This window comes from Pituophis catenifer, unplaced genomic scaffold, assembly GCF_029215685.1.
Source record: "Pituophis catenifer annectens isolate HBS135680 unplaced genomic scaffold, rPitCat1.0.hap2 SCAF_2, whole genome shotgun sequence".
NCBI lineage: Eukaryota > Metazoa > Chordata > Lepidosauria > Squamata > Colubridae > Pituophis > Pituophis catenifer.
Window position 1 is genome coordinate 227,786,566 of NW_027256882.1, and position 10,223 is coordinate 227,796,788.

The window sequence follows — 10,223 nt, forward strand, 5'->3', positions numbered from 1 at the left end:
CCTTTCTGACAGAAACAACAAAATACGTTGTGTTTGTGTGTTTTAATATTGAGTTCCTTTCCTAGAGATCCTTGAGAAATTACTGAGTCCAATCCAGGATCAACCTGGAATTCTTCTGATGTTGGATTACAAGTTCCATCAACCCCACTGTGTACAGTCAATAATCAATGGTGAGTGGAATTACCATTGGCAATAGTCTATACCAGGTGTTCCCAATCAGCATACCTGGCTGGAGAATTCTGGGAGTTGAACTCCTCATGTCTTAAAGTTGCCAAGATTGGGAAGCCCTGGTCTATACAATCTTATAGAGTATAGAGAAGATTGAGTTACAAGTTACAATCATCAAGGCCAGAAGTTAATCCTCCATGAACTTGGGTAGACCCCTTTTAAAACCACCTAAGATGGTGAAATTAATTGTGACAGATTTAAAAGAAGGACTTTCTATGATTTATCTTGAATCTCATAGTAGATGACACCAAGATTTAACATTGAGAGAAGACAAAGAATTCTTTCCACACTTTCCATACCGTATGTTTTCTCTCTCAAGTAAAAGCTGCCAATTCTAGTCTATGTATTTTAATTTTCTAATAATTTTGCTTGCCAATTTCAGCACTCTTCTTATATTTGCAATATCCTTGAGTTCAGTGACCAAGTATATACACAGAATTTGAAGGTGTTATAAACCGGCATTGTTCAATTAGCTCAATTAGGTGGGAGCACTTAACTGACCTTCTAGGAGTACAAAATCCTGATATCTTTGGATGAAAAACCAACAAGAGTTTAAGTTTCAGCTCAATTTTTAAACTTTAAGTTTAAAAGGCATTTCTACCCAATACTGGGAAAGGAAGAAGGGGGGAAAGGGATCAGTTTCAGTGATGATAACTGCACCATTGGAAGATCTGAAAGGTCAGGTTAGAGACACACATCATGGAGAAAATCTAAATGCTGCCAAGAGCTGATACAGGCTTGATGGCACATAATCAATCAACCAGTGGCCACAGCTGCCTGAGGTAAGCCACCGGTAAGGAATGTGGAAGCTGTAGACCACAAAAAGCTCCTAACTGAGGTGGAGAATTTCTAAACAAAAGAAAAGGGGGCAAAGAAATGGGTTCACGTTTCTATTCCACTTTCTTAAAAAAAAAAAAGTGAATTCTGAAATATTTTTCTCTCAGCTAAACAGTATGAGCAGCTGTTTTTAAGAAGCCAGTCACCAACCACCAACTAGAAAATGGGGTGAAAAGACTGCACTCGAAGAGAGTTGGGTGGACTGTTGAGTTAGCTTAACAAAACAGTCCTGGGAGAGAAGTACATGTAGTCCTCGACTTACGACAATTGAGCCCAACATTTTGGTTAAGCGAGACATTTTAAAGTGAATTTTGCCTCATTTTATGACTTTTTTTGCCTCAGTTGTTAAGTGAATCACTGCAGTTGATAAGTCAGATAACCCGGTTGTTAAGTGAACCTGGCTTCCCCATTGACTTTGCTTGTCAGTTGGTTGCAAAAGGGGATCACATGATCTTGAGACACTGCACTGCTCATAAATAGGAACCAGTTGTCAAGCATCTGAATTTTGATCACAGCATCATGATGATGCCGGGAAAGGTCGTAACTGTGAAAAACGGTCATAAATCACTTCCCCCCCACCCCCCGTGATTTAATGACTGTGAACTGTCATTAAATGAACTGTTTTAAGTCGAGGACTACCTGTACAGTTCACGGCTATCGCTTGCTACAACAGGCATATTTTGGTCTTCAGCGAAAAGGGAGAGAAGGTGGCCCCATTCTTTGGGGCTGGAGAAACTTTTTTTTATTTGCTTCCTTCGGAGTTTGCAAGGAGGCAGGGGCAGCTGCTCTGCATTTGAAAGAAAGCTCGCGGGATACCAAGCAGGCGCCTCTGCAGCCGAGAAGGGAGAAGGGCCAGAGGCAGGCAGCGAGCGAAGAACAAAAAAACAAAAAGGCATCAGCGAAAAGATCCCGGGGAAGACAGAAAGAGCCGGAGGGGGAAGGAGGCAGAGCGGGAAGTCCAGTTGTTGGGGAGGGGAACGGAACCCTGAAGCGCTCGCCAGGAATGCGGGGCGCGGGGCTCCTTTCCAAAAGATCCCGGAGGGAAAGCGCCTGCCTGCTGCGCCCCAGGCGGGAAGGAGGAAGGCGGCACTTACCGGGGCCTCGAGGACGGCGGGAGGAAGAGGAGGAGGAGGAGGAGACGGTGGGAAGAAGCTCAGGGTGGAGGTGGCTGAGGCATGGTGTCCTCTCTCGCTCTTTCGGTCGTACACCGCAGCCGCTTCTTCTCCCAATGGCACCGAACCCCCTTCGCGCCCCGCTGGCGGGGAAACAGCCCTGCCCGACGCAGCGCCGCTCCGCCCAGTCGGCTGCAAGCGCCTCCTTCGCCCTCTCCCCCCCACACCGCCCCCAACAGCATTTGCCCGCGTCTCCCCGGCGGGACTCTACCAGCCTTCCTTTCTTCCCCTCAGCTTGGCGGGGTGGAGCCTTCCGCGAAGTCCCACCCCGGCTGTTGTGGGGCGTGGGGAAGGAACAGAGGAAAGCGGCGCCCGGGGAGGCTTCGCGCCCCCTTCTCCGGCAAGGGCCCTGGAAAGGAGCCGACGCGGGCAGCGCGCGGAGGTTATTTGCGCGAGGGGGAATCGCGGTGGGCTTCGGGAAGGACTTCAACACAACCACCCACCCACCCCACTCCGACTTCTCGAGTTTCCAACTCGGAAGCGCTCGGCGTATTTCGGTAGCATTGCAACAAGCGCGAAGGATGCACGGCCGATTCGGAAATCCTTAACCAAACCAAAAGGCTCGGCCGGCTTTTGCCCCGCCGCCCACGCGCATTGTTGTTTTTGTTGCTGCTGTTTCGCCTGTGGCGAAACTAGATTTGCCGGGCTTTTGAACAAGGCAGAGTCTTTTGCAGCGGCTTACTGCTGAGGCGATGGTGTGATTAAAAATCGGAAGACAACCTCGCTTCTAACCAAACAACACCTGACGCCTTTCTGGGCAACGGCCAGGCACAATGGACTCATTTAAGTCCGCTTACAAATACCGCCGTCGGTTTTCTCGTCAACGCCTGAGTTGCGGGGCTCCTTAGACTGGAAGCGGCCGGGCGGGAATAAATTGAAATTAAAGTGACCCCTTTGCCCGATTTAATCAGAAGCAAACACATTGAATTTAATACTTGGCTTACTTGCAAGCCAATGCGCTCACGATTGTGGCTGTCGCCTTCCAGAGCTCTCAAGTGCGCAAAAGACCTGGCTAATCTTGAATCTACTCCACAGTTAACAAAACACCTACCGGTCTTCCACTAATTACTTTTGTTTCTCCCCTCCCCTCACCCTGTCGCGATGAAGAAAGCGAGCCCGTTTTGCAAAGTATTTCCTCACTTCCCGACCGAAGGGTTTATTCCTCGAACGCCACCCGCTCCTTTGATTTATACATGAAGCAATTGGAGGTTGCGCCAGGAGCCAGTTAGCAGGACTGCTATTGTCCTTTCATTCTGACAGATGGAGGCGACTGCTAGTTGTGATGAAATTTTCGGTTAGTGCAAGGGTTCAGTAGGTCACAGACGCGGGCCTTTCCTCCCACAACTGGGCTCGGGAAAACGGGAAGATAACCTTGTCAGGCGCTACCGGTTGTTTTTCCTGCCCTTTTTGCGGTTACCCCTGGAAGCCCGTGGCCCCCTCAATCACCTCCAGCTGTCAAGTGGAGGAACTGCCACCAAACCGAGGCGGTTTTCCTGAGTTTCTACAAAGAAACTGTAACAAAGAACAAGTTCTGTTAGGAAATTCAGATCTTGGCAGCTTTACAGCCACTACAGAATGCAGGACTTCTCTGTGTTTAGGGATACTCATGGAATCACTTTATCTCCTAACTATCCCAACCCTGCAATAGTGAATGGCTCCACAGGAATTAATGCAAATTGTTAACAAGCTCATAATCAGGTTTTTAAACTAGCTAGACCCCTCCAATCCTGCTTCAACTCCTACCCTCAAAGCGACGCTATAGAGCACTGCACACCAGAACTAGACAAGAACAGTTTTTCCCAAATGCCATCACTGCTAAACAAATAATTCCCTCAACACTGTCAAACTATTTACTAAGTCTGCAATACTATTAATCTTCTCACCGTTCCTATCACCCATCTCCTCCCACTTATGACTGTATGACTGTAACCTTGTTGCTGGTATCCTTAAGATTTATATTGACTGTTTCCCTATGACTATCATTAAGTGTTGTACTTTATGATTCTTGACGATTGTATCCTTTTATGTACACCGAGAGCGTATGCACCAAGACAAATTCCTTCTGTGTCCAATCACACTTGGCCAATAAAGAATTCTATTCTATTCTATTCTATTCTATTCTATTCTATTCTATTCTATTCTATTCTATTCTATTCTGTTGTTCTGTTCTGTTCTGTTCTGTTCTGTTCTGTTCTGTTCTGTTCTATTCCTATTCTATTCTATTCTATTCTTTTAAATCAAGTACTTCAATTGTAAAAGTTAAAAAAAAATTACAACTGAATAGACCTGCATTAGACTAATGTTCTGTTCCTTCTGTTCTATTGCTAGTGGCAATCATCCTATAAAATATATTTTTTCATTTATTTTCTGAGTTATTCCTTTATGAATTATTTAGTTTAATAAAGATCAACTGCACATATTGCATACTTATTGTGAAACAGCTCCATACACTTTGCCAGTATTACATACTTCAGTCTCTTGAGGACTGCTCATAGAATAGCCTCATGTGAATGGAAGGCCCCATGTTAGCTCAAGACACCCTTTGGTCTCCTGCTGCCTCAGATCATTGTTTGCCAGTGGTAGGGATAAAATTGGTTTTTCCTTTTCTAGTTTACAGTGTAGAATGTAAACAGCATCAGTTGCTGTCCTAGGACTCCTTGATAAGCATTCTAAGGTAAAATCCCCATGCAGTCTCTGAAAAATGTAAAACACAGTCTTTAGTGTAGCAAAGCACTACTAGTTCATGCCTACTTTCTGGAGGACAGAAATCAAATGACTTCTTGGAAACATGAAGTTGTATTCTTGACTTGATCACAGTTGTTTTTACAGAAAACCGCCATAAGTCAATTTACCTGAACTAACAATGTATTTATTATACCTAAAGACCATGAGTGGGTGAAGTTGGTAGATACCTCTGCAGTACAATAACTGAAGTGAAGAAATAATATGGGTTTTCTTGTTCATTAAAGAGAATGTTAGCATATATGATCGAGGATGATTAAAAAATCCATTTATCCTTTGCCATTTGCTCACCATTTTCTTGTTTGCTCTTGATGATATTCCACAATGATGCTGAGCAGAAAAATTTATATATTTTCCAAGAATCTATTTTCCTTTGAAATGATATTCATAATTCTAAATAATGTGAATTATTTAGCCTAATTATGTTAAATTTAGACAAATAAATGTATTGTTCTCCTTTAAATAAGCAGCAGTACAAGAGGCATTTTTCCTTAACAGCATATAAAAAATGTCAGTTTCAGTTTGAATTGAGGTCATAATAAATGTTATAATAATAGACTTATAGATACAACAATACAAAGAGTTGTTCTTTAACAGTGAAATAGAAGGTGCATTAACCTATTATATAGTGGACAGGAATGCTGCATTTCAGACAGTTGTGAGTTTTTAAAACATATTTTAATATATTTCCACATTCAACGTATCATAATATGTACCCTTAAATGATATATGATTTGTTTGTTAAATTAGAGCTATCAAAAGTTAGAGGGAGGCTGTAGAGATTCTCAGTCATCTGGGTCATGATTGTCCCAAATGTGCTTTTTCAGGAGGCAACAGAGAAGTTGGATGAGAAGCACCTTTGCTATAAGTTAGAGGGAAATCTAGGCTCAGCAGGTAGTTAAATACAGTTCTGTTCTATGAGCAGTATTGTTCCTCTGAAAATATTTTTAAAGGCAAATAAGGTTACGTACATGAAGAAAAAAGAATACCCAGGGAAAGTCACAAGAATACAAACTGCTGTGAATGTTAGAAGCAGCCTCTGAGACAAAATGACTTTATTAAAAAAGCTGTTACCAGAATCATATATATTCTGGTCATTGTGAAAATCAAGACTGCATGATTTAAATAGACTTAAATTTAAAGTACATTGTAGTACAAAGTATTTTAATGCTTACCTCTTTGATGACAGCATGTATATATGAAATAAGGAGAATGCAGGGAGCTGAGGCAGCCTTTTAGTTGTTTGTCTCTATATGGGTGGTCAACAATGGAGCAAATGATCCTCCTTGCTTTCAGAGAATAAATATCCAGGCTTGACACTGGTACAGGAAGAGCATTATCTCTCTGATTCTGTGTTCAGGATGTCATGCCAAGCTCTTTTTTCTGACTTAGAAAAACAGGAATTCTCTCATGTGACACCCTGTTGTGAGCCAAAAATTGTGATTTTTCAACCATTAGAGTCACGAGCATTTCTACCTTTGCTAATTTTACTTTTCAAGGTTAAGTGACTTAACAGCATAATTTAATGCACTTCTATTCAGAGTCCCACTGAGTTACATAGAGCTTATTCACATTCAGCACTGGTGATGTTAACCTAGTTTGGATAATTAAATGTCTGCAAGAAAACCAAGCTCAGAGAGCATCAAGGCCCCCCTCACTCATGGGTAGACCCATATGCAAAATCTAGTTTTCTGTATAAATAAATAGTCACCCCACAGGGGGTGGGGAGGGTTGGGGGGGAAGAGATAATGGAATTTCTCTTCTGATATAAAGCAGGTGTTAAACTGGCGGCCGGTGGCCTGAATGTATCACATGCAGGCCACGCCCACCCCAGCTCAGTGAAAAAACATCGTGCTATGTCATGTGACAGCAATATGATGCCACAAGTTTGTTACCCATAGAATAAAGCAACGGTATGCTTTAAAATAATCTAAAGCCAACATTGCTTTCAGTATCAGAAAATTTACTGTTGTAGAAGCTTTATCTAAATGAATGTTAAAGTAGTGTGACCAGAAAAACCCATATTCTGAATTATTCTAGTTTCATAAATTCGTGTGTCAAATAATTTACCACATTTTTATCTTCATCATAGTTCTTTATAAGACATGGTACCACACTATAACATCCAGTGTCTTCTGTATTGGAGTTTATAGAACATGATAATACATGTTTTTTTTTCCTGGAAATATTCTTTGGATAAAGAGCTATATTTTAAAGTCATTCTTCTGCATTGCTTGCCCATATATTGTAAGACACAGCAATAAAATGCATTTAAGTAGCAGGAATCTCAAAGATGTTAATGACATGGAGACACTCTTGACCTTTTCAGCTGAAAATAAATACATAACCTATATATTGTATTTATAATTCCACTAATCTATGGATGTAGATTCTAGCAAAACATTTGAAACTATTTTTAAATTTCCAATTGAAAACTGGCAGAATAATCATTGGAAAGGCAGCATATCCTGTGCTAACCAATGGCTAAAGGAACAAAAAGGCACAAATTGCACTTTTCATGACAATAAAACTCAGGTGAACCTGAATGATTGTACATAAATGCCAACATATGCCTCCTTTACTTCTGACCTTGCATTGCCTCCTATCATATAGTGTCATGTTCCTTCAACGGAGTTCAGTGTACTATTATGACTCAGTATATTTGCTAAGTGGCTGGGCCCTGGTCTATTTTTCCTTGTTGCTTTCCCTCCTTTTTCTATATAACTGCTCATTTTGCAAGACTTTGGTTTGGGCTGTGCTTCACTGCAAAGGGACACCACAATTTATATGTTTTCTCTTGTGTCTGTTTTTATGATTGTGAGGTACTTTGTGAGACAATATATCCTGTTCAGAAGTAGGGAAAATGCGGCAAATAAAATACATTATCTGAAATACTTTTATGCATACCCACTGTTAACCATTGCAACAATTTTTGTAAAGCTAATGCTAAAATGTCTATTATTCACAGTCCTTAAAGACCCTTTGCATACAATTAATATATATGGCTACCTATATTATAGAAAATGGATTTTAGAATACAAAATTTATAAAGTACAAATGCTGCTAATGGTATATGGTATATATATATTTTTTTAAAAAAAAGCAGAAGTCAATTGCAAAATAATCTGTATCTGCAGATAGGACATTTAATCCTTCAACAAAGGATGTAGTTTGGAACTAGAATCCTGTGGTTCATAATATTGAATTTAATAGGATCAGATAATATGGGAGAATGATTGCTTAAAATAGTTATGTGGAAAATTTAGTGGAATATTTCAATTAAAACATGTAACTCTTTGTGACTAAACAAATTACATGGGCCAGACTCAAAACAGGCGTATTTAATTAATTCTTCTGTAATGTCCCTTGCCCTAAGTATAAAAATGAAAAATGATTGTTTGTGGCTGCTGGTATAGTTTAGCATTGAAGGAACACACATTTTCTATTAAAATTTCCTGTTGAGGTTTACCTGTGCCACTCATATGAGACTTAGTAATAGTGTTGTTTTCTATAGTCATTGTACCATTGTGTGCCCTTTATTCTGTTGGACACAACTGTCACTTAACTGAATGGACTACTGGAAACTCGTGCATCATTCCTATTAGCAAATGTAGCACAAAAACAGGAAGTAAAGTGATCTGTTACCAATCTGGCATTTCATCATACTCATTTTGAAATACTGCTGCTTCTGCAATCAACATAGACTGGAGTAAGAATCATCCACTTCAGTATATGTATTACACAGGGTGCTATTTAGCACTCCCATTCAGAATGCTTGTCATTCAAAAATTTGTTTTTGCAGAAACAGTTACATTACAACACATAACATTAATATATGTGAAGTTGCTAGCTGTTATCTAGGAAACCATATGAAGGCCAGATCCCACTAATGAGGCCAAGAAAAAATATATAACTCCTTGAAAGGTAGGAAACTAGTTTTTAAAAAATACTCATGAAAGTATGGTATTCCATTGGCTATTGTTATTAGCCAAAAATCCCTCAACAACCCTAGTCTAAACAATACAGAAAAATAATTTAGAAACAAGTAATACTTTAAGGATCTGGATGGGGAGGAACAGGCTCAGGCTCAACCCATCCAAGACCGAGTGGCTGTGGTTTCCGACGTCCCGGTATAGTCAGTTGACGCCATCTCTGACTATTGGGGGCGAATCACTGGCCCCCACGGAGAGGGCTCGCAACTTGGGCGTCCTCCTGGATTCACGGCTGTCTTTAGAAGAGCACTTGACGGCCGTGACCGGGAGGATTTTTTATCAGGTTCGCCTGATTCGTCAGTTGCGTCCCTTTCTGGATCAGGACTCGTTACGCACAGTCACTCATGCCCTCGTCACCTCCCGCCTGGACTATTGTAATGCTCTCTACATGGGGCTCCCCTTGAGGAGCACCCGGAGGCTCCAACTGGCGCAGAGTGCGGCCGCGCGGGTGGTAATGGGAGCGTCATGGCGCTCCCATGTGACACCTCTCCTGCGCGAGCTGCACTGGCTCCCGGTGGTCTTCCGGGTGCGCTTCAAGGTTTTGGTTACCACCTTTAAAGCGCTCCATGGCTTAGGACCTGGTTATTTACGGGACCGCCTACTACCACCAATAGCCTCCCACCGGCCAGTACGCTCTCATAGAGAGGGACTCCTCCGGGTGCCGTCAGCCAAACAATGTCGGCTGGCGACCCCTAGGGGGAGAGCCTTCTCTGTGGGGGCACCTACCGTCTGGAATGAGCTCCCCCCAGAGATACGGAGGATCCCGGATCTGCGCACCTTCCGCCGCGCTGTGAAGACTCTTTTATTCCATCAAGCAGGCTTGGCCTAATCTCCTCCCTCTTTTAATACATAAATTTTAAATCTGTTCTTAAATTATTGGGGTGTTTTAATTTGTCTGGGCCAAAAAATGATTTAATTCGATTTTAACTGGTTTTTAAATTTTTGTATTTATGTATCTTATTGCTTGGCTGTTCACCGCCCTGAGTCCTTCGGGAGTAGGGCGGTATACAAATCAAATAAATAAAATAAATAAATAAATAAATAAGGAAAGAGCTGGTTTGTTTTTGTGAACAGTTGATATATGAGCACTTTTTTGCCATTTGGCAGAATCCAGAATCAAGTTTAAAAATTCTACATCCTCTTGGTTAGTGGGACTAACCAAGCACTCACATTCCAGTCTTTAAATCTTTGTTGGTTATGGAAATGGTAATTTTAGAAAAGTACTCTTTGTAGAACTTAAGAACAATACATT

At 41.5% G+C, this 10,223-nt stretch overlaps 1 protein-coding gene across 1 annotated transcript in view; it reads right to left on the minus strand.

Moving 5' to 3' along the window:
* The window catches only part of CEMIP2 (cell migration inducing hyaluronidase 2), a 59,178-nt gene extending 56,875 nt beyond the window's left edge, over positions 1-2,303 (minus strand). The window contains exon 1 of the mRNA XM_070938637.1: positions 2,160-2,303. The gene's annotated coding sequence lies outside the window, so the exon portion shown is untranslated. The remainder of the gene's footprint in view (positions 1-2,159) is intronic.
* Between the last annotated feature and the right edge of the window lie 7,920 nt (positions 2,304-10,223).